This window comes from Haliotis cracherodii, unplaced genomic scaffold (assembly GCF_022045235.1).
Source record: "Haliotis cracherodii isolate W230 unplaced genomic scaffold, xgHalCrac1.p SCAF_4, whole genome shotgun sequence".
Classification (NCBI taxonomy): domain Eukaryota; kingdom Metazoa; phylum Mollusca; class Gastropoda; order Lepetellida; family Haliotidae; genus Haliotis; species Haliotis cracherodii.
The window spans coordinates 66,984,434-67,010,383 of record NW_027266297.1 but is presented as its reverse complement, the minus strand read 5'-3'; the positions used below and the strand labels follow the sequence as shown (position 1 = coordinate 67,010,383).

The 25,950-nt window shown below is 39.1% G+C and overlaps 1 pseudogene; it reads left to right on the top strand.

Annotated features, from left to right (window-relative positions):
* Nucleotides 1–5,653: 5,653 nt before the first annotated feature.
* LOC139479617 (sodium-coupled monocarboxylate transporter 1-like) lies at nt 5,654–24,271 on the top strand (annotated as a pseudogene).
* The last annotated feature ends 1,679 nt before the right edge of the window (nt 24,272–25,950 follow it).

The following is a 25,950-nucleotide window of genomic DNA, read 5'->3' as shown; positions in this document are numbered from 1 at the left end:
ACATTACTACTACTATACTAATCCTAAGACACCAATACCCGAATATCAACATCGATACACTAATACCCACAATGAGTTATGAATATTATGAATTTACAGAAAAATATATCAAAACACGCCACTCCAATGTCTTCTTAAAGTCCAATATATAGTCTACATTATCAAAGGAACAATGTCATTGCACTGTTACAGTCCACAAGAGGACACTTCCCCTGAATAACGGTGTGATGTTATCCAGGTATCGTCCCAACGTGCCCATAGTAAAATCATGAAAAGATAAGGTCCGATGCTCAGAAAGTGAGAGTTACCTGATTCACATGTAATGTGAGACAGACTTGTTCATATTGAGCGAAGCAATGTAGGCACAAAGGGAAACAAGTGTGCAATGAAATAAAAATATAACACATAATGAAATACACGGATTAATTATATTCATAATATAACAGAAAAAGTTCGAACAGTAATTACAGTTTTTGTAATGGCAATACTTTTACATTCAATCAGGTTGAAAGTGTCAAGCCAGTCTTCCCTTTTTTCACTGGCAAATCATAGAAATGTATTTTCCAAGTTTGATTAATTTAGTAGCCGCATCAAGTAACTGCATGTGTGTCTTGCTCTGGTGTCGACGGTAGAGTCCTCATTGTACACTTGCAAAAGAATTCAAAAGATACCTTTATAGCGTTGTCTGGAATGGAAACTAGTGACATAAAGTTCGAGAAAGCTGCTTTCTGATTAATTTTTTGTTAATCATTGCATTGGTCGATCAAAGTTGTCAGAAGGTCATTCTGACGTGATCTGTAATAAGATGCCCTCAGATCTTTGTTTTGTAGTAGCGAAAACAAAGATCAGATTGTAATGAGGTTAGGTCCGGCGCTGCGGATTGTTCACCTTCATACAGCTGCTGGAAGGGTGTTTCATCTGCTTGCACACGTTGTCTCAGTCTGCTGAAAAGTTCCCGTGATATTGAATAAGATTTAATGCAAAGTTACGTTCTTTACCAAATCTGAAACAATTTCGGTTTGCAACAGATAAAAGACTCCTGTTAGTGTTCAAATGGTTTAATTTGCCATACTGACTTCAGAAAATGCGTGATTTCATAAAAAAACATGAACATGCCAAAATGTCAATTTACAAATCAATAGCGTGTGTGTCCATATCTTCGTCCTGAGGGATATCTGTCGATTTTTGCTGGAGCATGTTTCGAAGTTCCTGGAGTGTCTGCAGAAGGCGCCGATCCATCTCATCCCACATGTGCTCGATTGGTGAGAGATCAGGGGAGCGAGCCGGCCAGGGGACGATATTCCCGTTGTTTTGTTGAAGGGTGTTCTGAACATGTCGAGCAATATTAGGCCGGGCGTTGTCATGTTGAAAGGAAATGCCTGGCCCAGAACTTATACTTATACTTCACTTATAATGGTAGTTTTAACAAGCATCATCATATGTCTTAAAACACTGAGTAGATATAATAAACTTCATGTTTTTCATATCAAAGATTAAACTATTTGTGCCTCAATTGCATAACCTTTTGAAAATAATATACCATCCGAATGTTTGTATATTTGGTTGGTTGGTTGGTTGTTTAACGCCGCACTCAGCAATATTCCAGCTATTTGACGGCGGTCTGTAAATAATCGAGTCTTGACCAGATAATCCAGTGATGAATATCATGAGCATCGATCCACGCAATGGGATCGATGACATGCATCAACCAAGTCAGCGAGCCTGACCACCCGTATGTATGTATGTAGCCTTTTACGACAAGCATAGTCACCTTTTACGGCAAGCCCGGAATCTACCCCGGAATCTTCACGGGTCCACTATTTGACAGTGATTTATAAACACATACTCCATGATATAGTCGGAATCGTACAATTAACTCTGCTTTTTTGCTTCTAATGAATATGGAAAGGTTATATCGCTTTTATTTATTTTGTTTTATCAACAAACAAGCAATGTATTCATTGTCATACCGTCAAACGGTCAAGACGTGTGGGCAAATATAGAATGAAAGAAAACAAATCTGTTTTTATTTTGATACCTAATACAATACCTTATATTACTAAGAGTTAATATTTGACGAGGAAAAGTAAAGGGATATATAATAAGTATTCATGTATATACAATTGAGGGGTGTCTTATATACTCATCCGAACACACACACACACACACACACACACACACACACACACACACACACACACACACACACACACACACACACACACACCTGTTCAGGAAATGTCAAGTTGTACTTAGAGTTTTGAAAATGATCATATGTACCAAATAAAAAGTTTCGTTTACTGAAAAGTACCATTATTAGTTCACGTCCTTGGAAGGTACAGAAATCATTTAAAGAATGGAGAAATTAGTTTGGTTTAGTTATCACTGTTAAGGCCATTTGTATTCACATGCTTTGGTAGTAAACCGTTTTGAATATTTAAACCGGCGATGATAGTGATGTCCGTCTTGATTATGCCCGTTGAGTGTTGAGTGTTATAAATATGTATATACAGTTAGACACGTGATCTGATCGCCTGCGTGTGACACACATGTAACACGACTACTAATAGCCACCTGCGGTTTGCTACATTCCAATGCTGGTGCTGTAGGTAAGTACACATACATTTGAAACAGGCAACTGGTACCAGATATCAAATCGACATGAAAACAAATACAATTCGTGTACCTTAATTTGCGGCATATCAGCCATATATTAGTGTGTAGGTTGAACAGCTCCGACACACCTGTCTCACCCGGGGTAGAAACCTCGCCTTGCATGCAAACTTGCTCGTCCGAATTCAGATTGAATGTTGATCGTTTGCTCATGAAGAGCTCATGCTCAGTATATGTAGACTAGTTAGAAGCAGTTAGTACTTCTTACTGCATACGTGAGTGATATGAGCCTTGTTTTATATATGTTTAAATATGGATCAATGATATCACGAAGCATATTCTTAAAACTTCAAAATTAAAATAATTTAAGAATGGAGTTTACAGTATCAAACTCAAAGTGGTGACTAATATACCAATCATGAAAAAACGTTGCATGTTTAAACGTTTATGACCAAACACCTACCTGGATGGACATTTGACCTCATAGACTTAACCCAGTTTATTAACAATATGTTAAGGATGCTGATAATTAAATTCGACAACGTAAAACATGTTTTATCTACAACAGTTTAACCAAAACCAGTTGAATATATATAAAAAAAGACAAAAATGGCTAGATTGATAACCATTCCAGGTATATGAATACAAACTTTGGCGTGACATGAATCGGTAAATTAATGCACATAACTTGACACGTGTACAAAGTCAGTAGCCAATTAACGGAGAGTGGGATAAAAACAATGTTCATAGGACCTATCAATTAGGGCACAAGGCGAAAAGAACTGCAACAGTCACACTGTAATGAACCGGAAGAAATATGTCCGGGAGAAGGTGGTCAGTTACCACAAGATTCAAACTTTAGTGTTCCCTGAAAACGGGGAAACACAGTTTGAAAAATGCTGGTTAGAAATGAAGCGTTTGCTGTGTCATTTATTTTCGGCTGTCGGTTTCAAAGTGTCGTTTGTACAATGAATATGCATAAATGTCGCTAAAAGTAGTGCGCCTCCGTGAAAAAATTATATAAATGGACCACTGAAAACCAGCGATGACACCATGTGGCTGAACCGTACAACAAAAAAGGGGCATATTGAAAAAGATATATGTGTCATCAGGTAGAGGTTGGATTGCTGACAATGTCCTTTTAACACACATAACCTTTGTTGGCTTGCAACGTGACACTTGCAAGATAGTTTTTCTATGAGAAAGATTTAGAAAATAATATTCCAAGGCATGAATATAAATGTAACACATTCTATCGGTGTGTCACGACAAAACCATTTTTCTTATCTTGACAAAATGCCACCATTCTTGAATAAAAGTATTTATTTATTTTTCTAAATTAACAGAAAAATTGAAATTGGGAAATCAGGACAAAGGCCATCTAAAGTCTGACTGTGTCAATCTGTTTCTGAAGACCAATAATTGTAGATGAAGTAAGTGCCACATCGTCATCAAACAAAAGCAGAAAAAAAATGAATGATATCTGGATGAAGCCGAACACCATATCCACATGTAGATTCTATTTCATCAGCAAGTTCATTAATAAACATTGAGAACAATAGTGGGTCCAACACGCATCCTTGTCTTAGACCAACTAGGCATTGTAAAGGGTCTGTCAAAATGTTGTTAGCTCTGACAAATTCTTTGACACAATTGTTAATGAATTTAAGGCAATTAGCATTTTGAAAGAAACGCCTCTACATTGTAGAACAATAAATCAAACGCCTTATTAAAATCCAGCATGTAATACTAGCATATAATATAATCGAAGAACCAAGTACAATTGCATATTTTTAGAATTAAACTCAAGACGATAGTTTTCCTTGCACAATAATAAATGACAAAAGACTGACGCAAACATGCATGTTTAAGATGCACCACGCTCTAATTTTAAATGAGATTACAGTTAAAACTGAGAATTTCATACATATTAAATAATTAGTAATTTGATTCTGTTCATTCAATCTCCTTCGTGTGTCTAACCAGTGAAGGGTTGACGTACACATGCCCAACATACTCCGATCAGCTTGCCGAGACATTTGACACATCCTCGTTTCACAGTGGACACAGCCTGTCTTGCCTTTAGCAGGCCCCAATGCACTTTAGGTATATTTGTAGTGCTTGATAAGTCATTATCCGATATGAATGCAGATATGTTATAACCGTCCACATTTAATGACAAACAATCAGATAGAAATGGTATAAACCTTTCAGGAAATAAAATCTAAGATCCATTGCAAAACTGAGCATCGATCCATGCAATTTTGGATGACATGCATCAAAGAAGTCAGCAAGTCTGACCACCCGATCCCGTTAGTCGCCTTTTAGGACAAGCGTAGTCACCACTTTAGGTATATTTGTAATGGTATAAACCTTTCAGGAAATAAAATCTAAGATCCATCGCAAGACTATAGGAACGACCCTTGCATTTTAGGAGTTGACTTAAAAGTTCGAACTGGTAATTTGTCTGATTACTGGAGTGAAAATATTGCTGTTGAAAAAAAAGCTTGACAGATTATTGTCTGTTATCTACAAACATTTTCTCGCGTTATAAATCATAACACATTCACAGCAGAGCAGAATCAAAACAATTTCCTCTGGACAGGTCATTACTACATTTTAGCTCACCTCGCAAGATCCAAGAACACAAATCCGGTAGAGAAACATTATTCCACTTTATCTAGAATGCTAATTTGTCTTTAACTCTGTAGGACAAATTTCTCCATTTTCATCTGCAAGACATTTTTGCCCATTGGAATACCCAGTCACTCTGTTATTATTTATGCAGTCGAGTCTTATGATTGGGTTCACTGTCAACTTAGGAAGCGGGAGATATTTCTGATCATGGCTGAATCATTTTTTTGTCCAATTTGCCATTGATATGAACTGAAACATCGTAGGTATCTGTTTCTGTTGGTATTAAACAGCTAATTTCAAGCCACTGACAACCAAGTCACTGATGTAAGTCATTCATATTAAAGAATTATTATTAGGGCCTCTACTTTATCTCAATATACATTTAGGTTAGAAACATTTGCTCCCCGCCTCAATGGAGTCTCATGCGTTTGGAAAGTGGGACTACACAGTGTTTGGTGTCATGGTGGCTGTCTCGGTGAGTATTGGCATATATCAAGCCATAGTCGGCAAACATGGCAGACTGGAGGAATACTTTCTGGCTGGACGCTCAATGACTTTCATCCCCATAGCGTTGTCGTTGATGGCGACGTTCACGTCGTCGATTACCATGCTTGGAGCGTCAGCAGAGGCGTACGGCCACGGCATCATGTGGTTTCTCAGTGAGATAGCCTTCTCCGTGGGAAACCTTCTGGAATTATACCTGTTGTTGCCCCTTCTGAAGAGACTCAATATCTCTAGCCCATTCCAGGTAACGCTTGAACGTTTTTTGTAGCTGAAACATTATGGTGACGCCATAGTAGGTGACTTGTAGTTGAGCCATTAATTTGTTGTCCCATCTGAACGAGCATTTAAAAGAAGTAAATCCGAAGCAACTGGAGATAATAATGCAAAAAGTATAGAGAAATAGAAATGTGACTCTGTTTGTCGTAGTTTCATTGATCTGTCTCTTTCATGGCCATTAGTGGCTGTTACATACGATTATGACAGGCGCCTTAGGTCTCTCCTTGGTGCAGTTGTGATATTCCAAACTAAAATCCACATCCCTAATCATAAGTACTCATGAGCTTAAATGATCGATATTCAAGATAAAAAAATAGATCATTGTCGTAGTAATGATTGCTGTATCTCTTTCATCATGTTCATTGATATTTGGCTGACTAAGTATGCATAAATTGTAAAAAGCCTTTTATGATCGGAGTTTACTGACATACATATGAAACGATTTTTGTTTTATAAATTGTTTTTCAGTTCCTTGAAGGCCGCTTCAAATCCCGAGCTCTGCGCATCATTTTGACTGTACTGGCGTGTGTTGAGAACGTAAGACTCCATTATACAGACAGTGAAATAATCGATGCCTATAACACGAAAACATTGATCATATCGCTCAGGACTGGGGCAAAGTTATGGCATGATGATAATAGTTATTGACAAGTTGGTTCTGTGATTTATCATTATTATTATCATTATTAATTACATATCATAAAAGATAAATGCAGCAAAGAGGGTTTGTATAATCCTGGCACAATCAGGCTGGTTAGGCCCTTGCCCCCTCTACATGAAGCCCAGACAGCAATTTGGACCACCAAGAACCTTTCGGAGTATGTAAAGACTCAGATTATCCGAAGGGCTGTATTCCTGACAACAAACCCGGGTACCCTCTCAATGTCAGTCAAGTGAGTGAGTGAGTGAGTTGGGTTTAACGCCGCTTTTAACAGTATTCCAGTTATATCACGGCGTGTCAGCTTAAAGTGGGAGGAAAGCACGAAGTGAGGCAGGTCTCAGACGTTTACCACTTCGGTGAAACCCACGTGCACGGGTATGGTGCTGACAAACCTAGAAACATAATCTGGGCGAAGCGGGATTCGAACCCACACTCATAGGTTTCTTGCGTGCCCAAGGGACGCAACTCTGCACAGCGAATCGCGGCGCCTTAGACGACTGGGCCACCCGTGCCCCCCAATGTCAGTCAAGAGATTGGGAGGTACCAAACCTAAGGCACCGAGAACAATGGGGAGTCAGACAACTTGGTACTTGGGATGCAAGCGTGACATTTCGTAGGCGAGGTACATTTGTCATGTTTTTCCTGAATCTTGTCAATCACATTAGTATCAAAAGGGAGAGAGAACTCAATGACATATATAATTTCCTAGTATTCTTTCAAAAAGGACAAGATCATATTTGTTGGGCTGGACAGGTCAGAGGCTGTATACGAGTCTATTCCAAAGAATTTATACTGATAATATGAGGGTAACGCTGTTTTTCAGGGCATTATCATTTGCAGAAGCCCGAGGTCTTCCATTAACTGCCCGACGAAGGAGGGCAGTTGAAAAGACCGAGGGCTTCTGCAAATGATAATGACCTGAAAAAGAGCGTTACCGTTATTATAGCTAAAAGGGATGGAATTTTTTATCAAATAAAGAGAAACAACATCATTGGTTTTGAAACATTTACTGCAATCAACGCGAATGTCACTTACCACATTTGACAAATATGGAAACGTCAAAGAACAAACCAGATGACGTCACTATAATACGTGACGTCATTTTCTCTACCCTATGACGTCACATAACAACGGGCGTGATAATGGCTCGTCGTCAAACAATATGAGGGCATTATCAAGTTACAGTGGCCCGCACATTTCTGATAACATGCGGGCGGTTTAATGATAATTCTATCCATTTTAGCTATAATGTTCCATGACGCCCTCCACACATTCTGGATCATGCCATGGATTGATTGATTTCTGTGTCAAAACCACAAGTATGGCGAAGACGGTAATAAAAGCCACACCATCATGTCACTTAGAATACTGTGTTTGTCTAAAAGCTGGGCATGTGTTGAACAGTCTCATTAAACTCAATGTATTATCTTCTTTTCAAGTTGCCATTTATGCCAAATCACTCACTAATCCGTTGTTTCAAGTGGGAAGTGTCTGGTCCTGAGCAGCAAACAGAAAGCCTTCTGTTTCACTTTTCAGGCCAGCCGACTTCATCCACATAAAGGATTATGCGTGGTTGCTTCACTTCTTAGCACCCTGAACAGAAACTCGATGCAGTGGTCGTTCAAATAGCCTCTCTGTGAGTCAGGGCTGATTTAATATGGTGCTGCTCGTGGTTGACAGTCATTTGAGACTTGATATGCTTCACTAAAGTATCATCAGACAAATAAATATGTGCAAAAGTGCACAATGCAATTCTATTTTATTCTAACCACGCCATCCCATCATATTTGGTAAATAAAAGCGATTGAGGGAAGAGCGAGGGTTGTGGTATTTATTGTCTGACATGATTTTTCACGTGAGGGTATCAAAAACGTGAATTTCTTGTTTTGTCCAATCAACAACACCAAAAGATTACGAAAGGACGGGTATAGCATAAAAAATTGTGGCTTTGACTTTATTGTGGGCGTTCATGAGATCAGCCGTGAACTCCAGCTTTTCTAAAGTCTACATTTGTACTCCGTCCGTTTTCCTTGATGTGGGCATCGTAGGGTTTGTCCCTGACCTGCACCCCTAAGTCCATATAGGCCTAACATTCCTCAAGATGGTCAATAACTCTGTTGGAGATCTGTGCTGAGGTGGTCCAGGATGGTTACCTTCCTCTTTGCAAAGCAAAAAGGAAAGTTAAAGAATCACCCTTAATATTCCACTTCTAATAGAATTGAGTTCCGAAGTGACCACTGGCTTGTGCGGATGCATCTCAGTTTGAGTTGACGAGCAATTCAAGCAGCCGTGCGGGGAGGTCAGTATTCGTGAGGTACAGGTTCGTGGGGTTCATATGCTTTTCTTGTGGTCTATCCAACACATTACGGTGGTGAGGTTTAGCCTATTTAAGGATCATTTTCTAAACCAGCAATTGATCCTTACAACTCCAACAGCCCTTTCCCTCTCATATCTGTCCGTGCAAATTGTGAATCAAGGAGATGCTTTCATGAGTATGTATTCAAAGCTGTATTCATTCATTTCAGAATTTGATATATTTTATTGAATTTCATATAAAACACGGATATTTTTTCTCGTTAGAATATATTTAGTCCCTCATTACCGTTTTTACATTTTCAGCTTTTCTATTTGAGCATCATCCTGTTTGGACAAGGCATCGCATTGCAGGCTGGTAATGACCTCATCTGTGTCATGCATGAACCTCACCTCAACCGCAACCATATTGAGCAAACCTGCATATTTTGCCACACCCGTTCCATCCAAGGTTGACAGTTGCACTACACATGTACCATCTTTTCATTGCATTTGTACCATAAATGTACCACATCTGTAAGATCCTTGCATCAAAACCGTACCGCACATGTACCACACGTACTGCTCCCAACACCTTTCCATGCCGATTCTGGGTCAAAGTTGTACCTCAGTAACTCATGCGTGTCATAGTTTCAGGTCAAAACTGATGGTGATGTTGTGTCATCAATCTCATTGCTGCTGTGTTAAACCACAGACCTATAAGCTTAACCATACCATCATCACATTTGTACCTCACATATATTATCTATGTGCACTTTACCTGAATCCACCTAAAATCCAGAGAAAACTAAGTCTCAATTTGGCCTAAAATCCTGCGAGTAAGAATATTCTGAAAGCTCGATCTAAAGGCCATAGCACAACATGAGATGAGATGAGATTAGATGTGATGTGATGAAAGTCTACTATGAAGATCCTGGGAGAACTTAACCAGGCCTCTTATGGTAAAACCTTTATTGAAAACTTTATAAAAACACACTTAATCATCATCAAAACGTTAACGTTTTCGATTCGAATAACAAGCACAAATGTAACACATTTTATGTTACAATATAGTTTTAGTGTTTCTCCAGCGACAGGCTTCCCTTTGACCTAGTCGTTCTCAGTCACATCATCATGAAGTTAGGTGAGATGAGATAGATGAGATGAGTTGAGATGAGATAGATGAGATGAGATAAATGAGATAGATGAGATAGATGAGATGAGATGAGTTGAAATAGATGAGATGAGATGAGTTAAGACGATGATTTGAGATGAAGAGTTGAAATGATGACATGTGATAGATGAGACGAGATGAGTTGAGATGATAAGATGAGTTGAGATGATGAGATGAGATGAGATGAGATAGATGAGATGAGATGAGTTGAGATAGATGAGATGAGATGAGTTAAGACGATGATTTGAGATGAAGAGTTGAAATGATGACATGTGATAGATGAGACGAGATGAGTTGAGATGATAAGATGAGTTGAGATGATGAGATGAGATGAGTTGAGATGAGTTGAGATAGATGAGATGAGATAGTTTAGATGAGATGAGATAGATGAGATGAGATAAATGAGATGAGATGAGTTGAGATGATGAGTTGAGATAGATGAGATGAGATAGTTGAGATGAGATGAGATAAATGAGATGAGATGAGTTGAGATGATGAGTTGGGATGATGAGATGAGATAGTTGAGATGAGATAGATGAGATGAGATTAGATGAGATGAGGTGAGGTGAGGTGAGTTGTGGTGAGATGAGATGAGGGTCTAACTGAAAAACACACTAAATCATCAAACGTTTACGTTATCTTTTCGAATTACCAGCACATTTTATGTAACAATATATTTGTTGTGTATTTCCAGTGACCGGCTTCTCTATGACCTGGTCGATCTTAGTCACATCATCAGCAGCTGTTCTCTATACTACTGTTGTGAGTTATCACACCTTCTTTTGAAAACCGGATATTGTTAATGAAAAAAACCCAATACTTCATGTTGTGAATACCAAATGCTTTACCAACATTTGATATATCCGATGGGATGTCATTTGCTTGATTGATTTTGCCCATTAGAGATATTTTTTGCAATGCTTGACCAAATGTGCCATTCTAGTTCGACAGCGTGTTATTCACAATAATTAGAGGTCACAGGCACCTCGTGTACAATAAATTGAATATCAATAAGACGTTAAATATGCATACCTCTTGATTATGTCACAAAGACATGCCTTGTTAAGTTATCCGAACGATTGCTGCGCAGGGTGGTCTCAAAGCTGTGATTTGGACGGATGTCCTCCAGTATATACTAATGTATATCGGAATGCTAGCCATGATAATCAAGGTGAGGAATATTGCACAGCACTGATGTATTTCTAAGACCTACATCCATTTGTGTTTGACAGTTGATAGTGTTGTTACCGATCCGACCCCATTGATTTCGAATATCCTCCGGATATTTTTTTGGGCTGGATTCAGTTGGATTGAAATGTAGTTTTTGACAATATTAACTTTCAGAAGAGTAAGTGAAAATTTGGCGAAAATGTCAATACCGTTTGGTTAATATACAGTAATTAATCAAGTCTGGATCAGACAATCCAGTGCTTGACATCATGGACATCGATCCACGCAGTTCGAATACGATGACATGCATCAACCTGGTCAGCGAACCTGACCAGCCGATCGCGTTAGTCACCTCTTACAACAAGCATAGTCGCCTTTTACAACATGCATAGGTTGCTGAAGACCTATTCTACCCCGGATCTTCACGGGTCTTCTAACAAATATTTACATAGTCCATTTACCTGTGAAGATCTGGATTAGAGTTGGTCTTAAGCATTCCATGTTTGTCGAGAGATGCGACTAATGGGATCGGGTGGCCAGGCCCGCTGACTCTGTTGATATATGAATGTCTGGATTGTCTGGTCCAGACTCGATTATTTACAGACCGCCGTTGTATTGATGGAATATTGCTGAGTGGGGCGTCAAACAACAAACACGCAAAATAAACCGAGTCGTTTATCTGAAAGGTATTTTTCTGATGGCATGTGATGGTAGACAATAAATGATAAACAATATAATTAAAGACAATAAACTTGCTGTGTCATGTCATGGATATTCATTATATTGAAAACAATACCTCACAAAAAAATAGAAAGGGAGGTAATTCTTTGAAGTTAATGTAGGTAAAAGTGTCTAAGAATGTTGCATACAAGATGCTGTAATCTAGAGAAATGTAATCTTATTCTTAGTATTTCAAATAGGATAGGATTTGCAATTAATAACTGATCTGTAACATTTGATGACAGGGGACAATTGACAGTGGGGGAATCCAGGAAATCTGGACCAGGGTAATGGATGGAGGAAGACTGACATTCATGTGAGTACACATTACTTGAGACAGTTGTTCAGGAGAGAGCTTGTCAGTTGTATAACTTCGTTTGTTTTACAGCAGCTTGGGTTTATATACATATATATATATATATATATATATATATATATATATATATATATATATATATATATATATATATATATTAGATGGTACATTCTTTTTTCATCTCGAGATATCTCACATGTCTTTAGATTTGACCTTGACCCGACTATCCGCCATACTGTATGGAACGTGGGCGTAGCCAGGGTGTTCTGTGGATTTGGTTGGCTCTTTAAACCCGCATATCTTCAGCGCATAACATCGACAAAGTCACTCACTCAGGCTAGAAGGCAAGATTGAAATTTTATTCACATCTTCAAACAGTACAATATAGATGTTATTTTAAAGGTAATATATGGCTGATATGAAACATCCTGTTGAAATTACTATTTGAGAGTCATCACGGGAAGAAATAATCGAATCCTTATTTTACTACAGGTTGTGTTTTGCTTATTCTTTCGAACAGTTACCTTCAATCCTTTAGTGGCCTTAACAAAACTTTGCATCAGTGCTAATGTGTGTGTGAAGCAGAATAAAGAATGAATGTTGTTCAGGGCGATGTTACTTGGACTGTTCTGCTCACCTGCGTTTGGAGTCCTTTCGGTCATCAGTGGTCTTCTGGCATATGGTTACTATGACAACAAGAGATGTGATCCTATGGCATCCAATCAGATCAGCAATCTCGATCAGGTACAATCACACATTAGTGATATATACTCGTACGTAATTTTGTGCATTGTTTTGTATTCCGTGACAGTTAAAGCAAACAGAAATTAATGATGACGTAGTAGTGTGACGAGTCATTTCTTGTACGTTGTGACGGTATAAATGTGACATAAGAATTTGATGTGATCCCATGTCACATACTATTCACACTTAAGGTATTACCCTTCATGATGCTCGACATTTTCCGGAACTTGCCAGGAATGCCGGGACTGTTTCTTGCAGCACTCTTCAGTGCATCTCTCAGGTCAGTTTGGTCTCAACCTATGCCTATCCATAAAGTATATCTATTGATAATGTTGAAGTAAACATGTATATGAAATAGGTCAACTGGATATTTGGACTGTAATTAACGATTTCAAACTGATTTGATTACAGCTCATTATCATCAGGTGTATCTGCTCTAGCGAACATAACATGGGAGGACTTTATCAAGCCCCGTGCTCCTCAAATGTCAGACGTTCGGCAATTGTTTATCGCAAAGATAGCAGGTAAAACAAGATAACGTGGCTTGTGTAATTTGACTTGCCTTGCCTACCTATTTTGCAAAATATTGCCAAGGTATATCAGCAGTAAATGGAAATGGTATATTGTATTTGCTCACGTGTTATAATATTTAATATTACCATCGTGTTACTGCTTAATAGGCATAATAATAAACTGTAGAGAAACACGTGTGTCATAACACTTGCATGGAATGTGATTGGTTAATACGCCAAATTTGACTTTTTTGGTTGATTGATCACAAATGTAAACAAAACCAGATGCAATCTAATGTAGGTCTATTCATTTAAACCATACTGTGTACATAATTGTACATTACCGTGACGTTTCATATCAAGTTTATGTCCCGACTGGAATAATGTTTGCTTGATGAGATAAGCACGTGTGGGGAAATTAAATTATGAACAGTCTTGAATGACAAAATAAATTAATTCTATTTATCGCTAGTTCCCTTTGCCTTCAAAATTTAAAATAGTGTGAAGTGACGTTAACGTTAAAAGGTAACTCACCAATACTGATGAGGTTATGAACATTTAACGTATGAAATCTAGTCACAACGTGGCTGTTTCCCTCCCAGCGCTTCACATACAGCTTGGGTTGTATACTTCCCAGGGAGTTGAACATAAAATGCCGAGTGCACCCTGGTCCATTTTCAGGGGTAATTATGAGCTTTGAGCATGACATCCAGCAAAGAAAAAGCACAATACAAATGGACTATTATGCCGACTGAAATAAACAATAGCAGGATACAGGGTTCGTTTGATCCTGGCATCGTCTTCAGCTCAGGGCCCCTTGTCCCCTCTACACGCAGCCCAGAAAGCGCTGCATAATCGAACCCACCAAGACCTTTTTGGAGAATGATGACTACCCCAAAATGCAGGCTTCTGCATTACCCAGTTTGTCAGAAGGGCTGTCTTCATGGCAGCAAACCCGGTTACTCTCTCAATGTCAGTCAACAGATTGGGTGGTACCAAACCTTAGGCACCGAGAACAATGGGGAGTCGGACAACTTAGTACTTGGGATGCAAGCTTGACATATCGTAGGCGAGGTACATTTGCCATGTTTTTCCGGAATCTTGTCAATCACATTAGTGAACTCAATGACATATACTCAACAACAAAAGTTTCTGTGACACCAATATTTTAGTGTATTTTTCAAACAAGTAAAGTTTGGTTTTCAATATTGTAATACATGTATGGAATCAAGACACAAAAAACACAACTGCTACAGAAAAGCATGCATTCCATGCAAAAGTTGACTTTAAAGCAAGACCCATGCATTTCACTACCCTAAAATGGGTATAAAAACATGTATATGCATGGTTTAGCATCGTGCTGACAACAACCACTCAGAAAAACAACAACATTACGCAATTATTCAACATTACGAAACAACACGCCTGTCCGAAAATGAGCGTCTGTGAGCCACTGGTATGCTTGAAGCAGAATCGAGTCAAAGTGGTGTTGCAAGACAATTTAACGTCCACAGAAACACCATTTGGTGTTTATGGCAACGTTAGCAACAGACGCATGCAGTCAGAGACCATCCTCTGAGTGGCAGGCCACGCGTAACCAATAATTGACACGACAACTGGATTCGAACAACCACACCTACGAAATCAATTCCAGCAAGCAACAGTGACTGCAAAAAGACATCTTTGGCTTTTGACGAATATCTTCACAAACCGTACGTCGTCGACACAGATGTGCAGGGATTGTCACCAGAAGACAGCCAGACGCCTACAGTGGTGCAGACAGCGTCTACGCTGGACGGCCATGCAGCGGGGACAAGTTCTATTCACTGACGAGTCTCGTTTTCGCCTCAGCCACAACAATGGGCGGATTCGAGTGTACCGACGTCGAGGTGAACGTTACGTCAATCACTGAGTCAGTGAAGAAGATCGGTTCGGGGGCGGCAGCGTTATGGTGTGGGCTGGGATTACAGCAAGACAAAGGACCCGTTTGATAGTGGTAGAGGGAAATATCAACGGACAGCGCTACCGCGACGAGATCATCGGCCTTGTTGTTCTACCGTCATCATGGCCCAAGCATTACCTTTCAACATGACAACGCCAGGCCTCATATTGCTCGACTTGTTCAGGATTCCCTTCAACAAAACAACGGGAATATCGTCCCCTGGCCGGTTTGCTCGCCTGATCTCTCACCAATCGAGCACATGTGGAATGAGATGGATCGGCGCCTTCGACGTCAACCAAGTGTTCCGCAGACACTCCAGGAAAACATGCTTCAGCATGCTCCAGCAGATATGGACAGTTATCCCACAGGGCTTTGTACGGCGCCTGGTCCATTCCATGAGACAAAGATGTGTTGCTTGCGTCGCAACCAGAGGTGGACACACACGCTATTGATTTGTTAATTGACATTTTGGCATGTTCATGATTTTTTTAATGAAATAACGCATTTTCTGATGTCAGAATGGAAAATTAAACCATTTGAACACTCACAGGAGTCTTTTATCTGTTGCAAACCAAAATAGTTTCAGATTTGGTAAAGAACACAACTTTGCATTAAATCTTATTTAATATCACAGGAACCTTTGTTGTTCAGTATATATAATTTCCTAGGAATCTTTCAAAAAGGACAAGATCATGTTTCTTGGCATTGACAGGTCAGAGGCTGTATACGAGTCTATTCCAAAGAATTTTTACTGATAATGTTCCATGACGCCCTCCACACATTCTGGGTCATACCATGGATTGATTTCTGTGTCCAAACCACAAGTATGACAAAGACGGTAATAACAGCCACTCTATCATGTCACTTAAGATACTATGTTTGTCTTAAAGCTTGGCATGTGTTGAACAGTCTCATTAAACTCAATGCATTATCTTCATTTCATATTGCCATTTGATACCAAATCACTCATTGATGCGTGGTTTCGAGTGGGAAGTGACTGGTCCTGAGCGGCAAACAGAAAGCCATCTGTTTCACTTTTCAGGCCAGCCGATTCAGCCAAATGAAGGATTCTTCACTTCTCAGCACCCTGCATAGAAACTCGATGCAGTGGTCGTTCAAATAGCCTCTCTTTGAGTCAGGGCTGATTTATTATGGTGCTTCGCATGGTTGACAGTCATTTGAGTCTTGGTATGCTTCACAAAAGGATCATCAGACAAATAAATGCCGTAGGTGCTCGGAACAAATTATGGTGACAACCGTTAATTAAAATCCCTCTTTGGACATTAATGATTAAAAATTACCTTCTCTGATACATTTGTCCGTTGTATATCATATATGGAATTACTTTTAAAAATGTGAAGTTTTTAATGTGACTCAATATACAATATATATAGATAAAGAGAATACGGAAAAAATCGTATTGCCTTATTTATCATACAGCATCATACAATAGAATTGGGAGACCTTGAGGGTTTGTTGTCACACGCTCAACAAGGACACACCATTCCCCACGTTTACATGGTTTGCATAATGTCCTCATTATTCTTTTATTTATATATTTTCCCATATAATACATAGATATAGAGAATACCGACAATATCATACTGACTTAAATATATACATATCACTACTGTTTAAGAAATCGTCCTCACTGCCGCGGGATGTTACACTCAAGTTCAGCTCATGTACAGCGAATGTCAGGCCGTGTATATTTCTGCACCATTTATTAGAATTGGGAGACCGTGAGGGTTTGTTGTCACACACCCAACCAGAACACACCCACGTTTACATGGTCTGTACAATGTCTTCATTATTCTTTCTCCTTCAGTATTGACATGGGGAGTTCTGGTCTGTTGTCTGGCCCTGCTTGTCTCCCACGTGGGATCAACGTCCATCCTTCAGGTGCTTTCTTCCTTGTGTTCAAAAGCACAATATAACTTTGTGCTGCTAATACGTATTTGACATTTTTGTGTTTTTTCGAGTGGTTTTCCATTTTTTGCCAGGGCTCGGGAATTTCACAAAAGTAGTAAACATATCACTTCGCATCTCCTGAACTGTCCTCTCACAAGCCGCCAAGCAAGTGTGTAACAGAAACGTATCGCTGTAAGCAGAGTTAAGCATACCATTCTGATTAATGACTCGTGGAGTGCTAATAAGTGCCTCTTTGTTTCAGATTTATTACAGTGCCTCCTCAGTGACCGCTGGACCAGTAAGCAGCTTGTTCTACCTCGGGGCTCTCTTCCCCTTTGTCAATACAAGAGTATGTCAAGATTGCACATATATTTTTCTATACATAAGTGTAGAGTACAATAGAGAAAATAGTCTCATATAATAAAACATTCAACTGAACTATTATCAATATTTTTATAACATTATTCCTACAAATGATAACACGATTCATGTCAATAATTAATCTTTGACAGTGTGGATGTTAACCTCTTTATAGACGTTTCGGAAATGTTATTACGCAGGTATTAATTATTACCAAGTATCTCAAATCGGATAAAGGTACAAGTAAATGTTGCTCTATGGTAATCATTGGTATGCACACTGTTGTGTTTTATTACATATTTTCAGTTGATTCCATGAGGAATGTAACAATAACAGAAGACTGTCATGTGTGTTTTTGTAATGTGTGGTCTATTATGGGCTGTTTAAAGATGAAGGATGTGAACTTTAATGTGGAGTGTGTAAGCTTAGCTGAGTGAGTGAGTGAGTATGGTTTTACGCCGCTTTTAGCAATATACCAGCAATATCACGGAGGGGCACACCAGAAATGGGCTTCACACATTGTAGCCAAGTCGGGAATCGAACTTGGGTCTTCGGCGTGACGAGCGAACGTTTTAACCACTAGTCTACCCCACCACGCCATATTTATTTGAGTAGCTTTGTCAGTGGGATGAACAAGGCTAAATCATTATTCAATTATTCTTTATTTCAATTGAGGCGACATTTTGATAAAGACTCTAACACCATTGATGGCTTCTATGAATTTTCTGATCTTGTAGTTCAGCTTCTCTTTGGGATCTCCCCTCTTCCCTATCATCACCGAGATCTTCATGACTGACTTTAGGAGAAAATTATTATGCAACCTAACAATCTATCAACCTTATAAAGGAACACACAAAATAAGCTTAAACTATTTTTGCATTGAGATAATGAGATGTTTCAATTTATGCCTGTTTCATACCACCCTCTCTCCACAGAGTGCAATTCTTGCACTGCTGACTGGGCTCAGCTTCCTGACGTGGCTGGTGGTTGGTGCCAGTGTTTCCCAGGGGTGAGGCAGACGCCCCTTCTCCCTCCTGCTCCAACAGATCACTGCCCAAGTGGACATCCCTCCCTGTCATATTCAATGACTAACATTACCGAGATGAGCCCGAACTCAACAAATCACAATCTCCAGCAATTTACAGGGTAACGTATGGATCTCTTAATGATCAATGTCAGACCTCAATTTCTTACTCCATTAAACACCACTTTCAAACTTATGTTTTATTCAATCATTTTTCGATATGCTCTTCGATTAGTTCCAATCGCCACCTTCTAATTTATGTGGTGCCGCTTGGTCATGTGTACAACGCACATGTCACAGGAGCGATGAAGTAAAGCAACGTTGCTTGTTTATAGCAGTTGGATGGTTTTTCGACAGCTCGACTATTGAGAGTAGGTAATGTGACCTTCTAGCGCCTCACCGGCACCTGTGGTATACTCCCTGGTGAGCTAAGAATGAAAATCGTGTGCACAGTGATCCATTGACTGGGGTCATATTAATGTAGTGTCATTGCCATTGAATTGAATCTGGCGAATAATAAATGAACTTATTGCTATAATATTATAAACCAAACTTTCTTTTCTACCTTAATGTAGGTCAGGCCTGGATGCCTTCTACAGCCTCTCCTACACTCTGTACCAGTGTTTTGGATTTCTCATCGTGCTCGTGGTGGGGGTTGCTCTCAGTCTGGCCACAGGTAAATGACAATTAAACGACATAATATATATCCTTTAGAGGCATTTTATAATTATGTTGTGACAATGAAGACACAGTTGACTCATCATATTTGGGGGGCACGGGTGGCCCAGTCGTCTAAGGCGCCGCGATTCGCTGTGCAGAGTTGCGTCCCTTGGGCACGCCAGAAACCTATGATTGTATATTCGAATCCAGGTTCGCCCCTATTATGTTTCTAGGTTTGTCAGCACCATACCCGTGCTCTTGGGTTTCACCGAAGCGGTATACCTCTGAGATCTGCATCACTTCGGGCTTTCCTCCCACATTAAGCTGACACGCCATGATATAACTGGAATACTGTTAACAGCGGCGTTAAACCCAACTCACTCACTCACTCATCATATTTGCTTCATGAAGGTACTAGCATCTTTGAAAGTAAATAAGTGATTACAATCCATTCGTCAATATCATATTCATCTTCGCCATTTCATACTGAAAATAATTCATTTCATATACTGAGTTGCTCTCAGTCTGGCAACAGGAAGATGACAATTTTAACATAGGCAATACACTTTGTCATTCCACTTTCGTTTGCCAAACTTCTTTCGAATTCAATGCATTCGATACTTACGATTTTTTAATAGTTTTAAACAAGCAGAAGATCCAAGATGGACAGTATATATACTATACCTGTCACTACTTACTAAAAACTATGTTAATCCTGCAGGTGGAAATATGGATGGTGTTAACCCTCTCTATGTGAGAAAGTACCTTGGGAGGAGAGAACCGGAAGAGGAATATGTGATGGTCTGTATCAGCTGCTGTAGATACAGCTTCATAAAATGCCTTCACATAAACACATTATAAATAAAGTAACCCTTCATATTAGATTCCTGCATATTTTACAATTTTAACATGGAACATAACATTTTAACAATTCAAAATTGATATATTTACAATCATTTAAAAACGTTATGACACTTTATGATGTTTCACCGAGGAACACTTGCAAATATAAACGACAAGACCCTTTCCATAGTCATAAGAAATCTTTGCCAAAATCGATTGTACAATTCCGCCTATAATATATAAGAGTATGTGTTTATGAATCACTATCAACTGATGATGATACCAACTGTAATTTCAATAAGGTGAGTGTACCCTGCCCCGTCAGTGGCATCCGACACAAACACATGCAAAGGAAAGTCAAATTTTCACCCGAAAAATTACTACACGGAAAGATATGATACAAGTAAAAAAAGGATATCATTTTTTACACTGACGTATCAAATTTGGAAAACTTAAACAACATCTTTTGAATATGAACGACTTTAGACATCCTCATGTTAGTAATACTTTGACCATACAGAGGATGCATAAACTGACGAATGCTTAAGTAATGCACAGATGCCACTTAAATAAAGGTTTCTTATTGAATTATATGATATTTCTGTCAATCTTTGTCAGTAAACAAAATAATATTTTCATAGCGAAAACATTCATGGAAAAATCCAGAAATTAACCTGTCGGTCAATCTTTTGTTAGTTTTAGTCAAGCGCTAAGATAGGTCAATGGAAATTCACTAAGTGTATATCAGGTGACCAGTGAGTGTTGCACTGACAGGATTATATACAAGAGAAAGTCGTTCAGCACATGGTAATTGACAGACCTGTGGTGTTGATGGGAATGTATTAATTTTGGTGTTAAGAGATCACTGGTGTGACTTAAACGACTGTTGAAATAAATACTGTGTGACAGCGAATGACAACATAAGGTAAATGTGTCGGGAGAAAGGCCAAGTTGTTGATGGACGAGTCGGCCACCATAAATAAAGGGAGATAACTCCCGTGGTGTTAGTATAGTGAAGCTTGGCAAGAGTTAAGGCTATGCTGGAGATGTTGTTTTTGCTCGAAGATATGAACACCAAAACCAGGCCACCAGGGCTACTAGGCTGCTCTCATCCACAACATATGTTGGTCTCCCCTCTTTGGGATTATTTATATACTTCCTGCATTGCTTTGTCTCAACTTGCATAACACTCCCTATGAAGATGGTATGCGTGCTTGCACCTATAAATTGTCTCTGAGGTTCACCCTGTCAGCATGTCGATCAACGTGGTCGTGCCTTACCACTGGACGTTTTGAGTTCTTTCACGCGATTGACAATCTGACGATTGAGCTTCTTCCCTGCTCTTTCGTATGGTTGCAGAGAGGGGACATCGCTTTCTCGCTTTCTCGTGGTTAAGCAATATCCCCTCTTGATCACTATAGGGGCCGCATGTGATATCTGCTGCAATTGGTAGGGAATGTAGAACATTTCTCACTATTTACTTAAAACATAATTTAACTGTACAGACGTGTGTGATTTTATATCAGTAAAATGTAATTGATTGATTTATGGCCCTATTCAGCTGAATGTGACCATCACGCCGAATCATGTCAATACACTCTTAATAAATCTGGTTAAAATCTAAATATATACTTTTCAAAAGAAGCTTAGAGGACTATGGTTAATTAGTCATGGCTGATTGTTTTGCAAAAATACAATCTTATAATTGTGGGTGTTCTATAAAATGTTCGGTAGTATATGATGTTACAGTGTGTCATAAGGTTGTCCGTAAATATTCTTTTTGACATTTGATGTATGTTTAACTTGAATTGTGTTTCTTGTCTTGTGCAAATCTACAAATATATGTACTTGCATATAGTAATTTGATAACACCGCTGTGAGTGAGTGAGCGAGAATGGTTTCAAATCGCTTTTAACAATAATCCAGTAATATCACGGGGAACACCAGAAATGGGCTTCACACATTGTACCCATGTGGGGAATCGAACTGGGTCTTCGGGTTGACGATCGAATGCTTTAACCACTGGGCAACCCCACTGTCCCATCGCTGTGGTGTTACCACAGTTGATATGTGTACTTGTGTAAACTACACATATGGAGAGACATAATAATTAGTCTGGCCACACAGTTAAAGTTCATAACTATATGAAATGCATTACTACATGTATTTAATCAGCTATCATTGTAATATTTTATACATATCTTAAGTATAGTTTTGTAAAAAATACGTATGTATGTATGTATGTGTGTGTGTGTGTGTGTGTGTGTGTGTGTGTGTGTGTCCGACTCATCGTCTGTGTAAAAATGTAGTAGATCACCACATTAATCACATCAGAACGCACAATTGTTAACCATACAGTTTAAATGGATAGAGAATTGTTACATAAATATGTATATTCCTGCCTGAGTCTATACTATAATCGGATATCTAGTCTCCTAGCGGGAAAGTTAAACTATATTTTACATGCACTTAAGATTAGATTTTATTCCTGAAGACAGTTTGATCGAAAGTAATTATAAGATGTCTAATGACTAACCATAGTTATATGAAAGAATCGGGTGTTTTTTAACTTCTTTAGAATAGTATGTACTGTAAATCTTTAAATCAATGTTAAAGGTAATTATAAATGCAAAAAAATAGAGTAGACTTAATTAAAAATACTTTGCATTTATGTCTCAGAAATGACTGTTGATAAGACGGCCTCACCAACATACCAACTTGAATATAAAACCAATCAACTATCTATGTCCACATTACAGTTACTGAGAACAATATGTCATCCAAAAACAGGAAATTACATAATGGACATCCGGTAGTATTACCATCGCTTGGGTGAGGACTTCCACTTTGATGACATCTACTCCGCAAACAGACTAAACATTGATTTAAGCGTTGTTGTTAGGAAAACACTATTGTTTTTTAGGAAGTACGCACTACTCAGCGCTAATGAGCGGTGTTAGCTATTTGTTTGATAACTTGGCCTGGGGGCGGGGAATCCAATAAAACTCCTAAATAAGGCCATAAATCAATCAAATTCTTTTTTTTTTCACGCAGAAAGACGTTGATTGTTATAAAAAACACCTATGTCTCAACTGTTAAATTATGTTTAAGTAGGTAGTGGAAAAATTTATCATATACGACCGCCTCCGTGGTCAAGTGGTAGAGCGTCCGCCCGGAGAGCGTAAGGTCCGGGGTTCGATCCCCGGCCGCGTCATACCAAAAGACGCTGGCGCTCGGCATTAAGGGGCTAAAACAAGGACTGGTCGGCTCGGAGTCAGTATACTGTGTCTGAGTGGGGTATTCATGTTAAACTGCGGCATGATATCTCAGTCAGCTAGCACTATAAATCGGCATCAGTCCGGACTAGTACAAGCAGCCAGACAAACACACACACGTACATGCACGTCGCTATATAAGTATCAATAATCGATAAGACGTTAAACCCAATGTCACCTCATATCACATATCATATACATATGTATATATGTGACTGGAAACATGTCAGCTCTCTTTCATGATTAAAACCTACCGCCCACTGAGGTCGGGTTTAACAATTCATTAATGTTGTTTTACGTATATACTTTTTATCGTAAAGAAACATATAACACATGCGACCCATATAGTGGCCAAGGGGGATATACCGCGAGAAAGCGATAGAGCGAGAAAGCGATGTTCCCCCTCGGCCACCATAGTTTCGACCTTGCGCACGTCGTTGGCCCCTCGCCATACGCTACGTGGAATCACGCAGTGCCATATCAGTGGAGTGAGGGAGGCGAAAACGACTTTACACTAGGCCCCTCAGAATGTTGTCACACAGGTTCCAACTTTGACATAGAGGTCATTGGAGCCAAGGCGTATGGTAAGCCTTCCTGGGTGTTGCTTGGTGCTGTCGAGAAGATTGCTGAGACCTGATCGGTAGTTGCAATACCAAATTCACTCCACCATCTTAGAACACGCACTGCTTGTACATTAATAACACAGAGAATGTTTTATACAGCTGCTCATCACTTGTTTCACTGTTAAAGAGATTTTTTTCTAAATGACACTATTGTATTGGTGGAGGATGCTGCTGTCTTACGTACACACTGTTATGTATTTGAGGATGAACGTAGCCATATCCTGTTCTCAGTTGGTTATCATGTTTTATTTTACAGACTGAAGGAACCCAGATGCGCGAGCGTGACTCTACAGATAGGCAACTGTCAGAGGCTCCCGTCAAACACTGAGCTTGCAATCACCTTCTAAATCTCCATATCTACATTGAATGTGGAAATTGGTTCCTGTTACGAAGTCAGTTGAGATCATGTATGACAGTGATGTCATATGTGACTTCTGCTTCTGCGTGCAGTCATTCTTCTCAGGATCATCAACAACTTCGGAAATATCTCCCGTCACTTTTATCGTGTCGGCCATTTTGACGTCTTGTACTTGATGTAAATGTATTACGACACGCTGTCATTGTGACTGAGGTAGTTCTTAACAGACCTTTCTCATCTAATAAGGATATTATTTGAGTACATTTGTTCTAAAGAAACCAAATTTGTCCCTGTTGAGCATACATGAGTCATGTCACCTTACGGTTTGAGGAACTATTTTATTCCGCGATACAGCTGGTTGTTGTATGGATGTCAATGTGAACATTAAGTCACAAGTACTAAATATAATTGTGTATAAATCAAGGACTACGTCATTTGAGGTAAAACTAGTGATATAAAGAATTATAAGAATTGACTTTTACTTTGTGTGAGTTTATTGGAGTATGAACCTTCATAGAGTGAGGACCAAACATTGTATGAACGTCGGAGCTTGCGACAGTTTGGCCCCCACTCTATAAAGGTTCATACTCCAATGAACTCACACAAAGTGAAAGTCAATTCCTAAATAATTTCATACATTTTAAGTTTATACTGTTTCTTTCATGCTGATTATCTGAATGGGTCGTCACGTGATCTGATATTTGGAGTTCACACACCTGTGAACGGACAGCTAAGTTCATACGATGTGGACAACTTTTTGCGAATTGATCGTGTGAACTTTTGCCGGAACTACTTTCTGGGGTTTCCCCGAACTCTCAATCGGTGTTTATAATGAACTCTTTTTTTCTATTTTATTTTTCCTTTTTAATACCTGCATTTATCGGCATTGAAATTAATTATAGTATTTTTGTCTGGTCTTGTAACATTTAATCTGACTTCAAAATAAATAAATACTTTGGTACTGGTGTTTGTTGTCGTCTGCTACATGAAACAAAATGGATTGTCATTACGTTGATTTTGATATGGAATGGCTATCTGTGAAAACTAGTTACGCAAGTGAAGAAACTGAAATCTGCAAAACTACTGAGTTGAACGAAATCGATTTTTTGAGCGATATTGACCTTGATGCATTGTTTTCGGAAATGACTGAGGAATCTAGCATCAAGACAATTGTGACTGGCAACAAGGTTGTAGCCCCCCTCAGATGTGGCCGCCGACACTGAGATCAAAGCGACTGCTAGTGATCAACCCCAACCTAAAACCCGAGTTACTATTGTGTCGGAAGAAAACCTCCAAGATTTAGAGAAACAGAGGGCACAGCAAATCAACAATGAT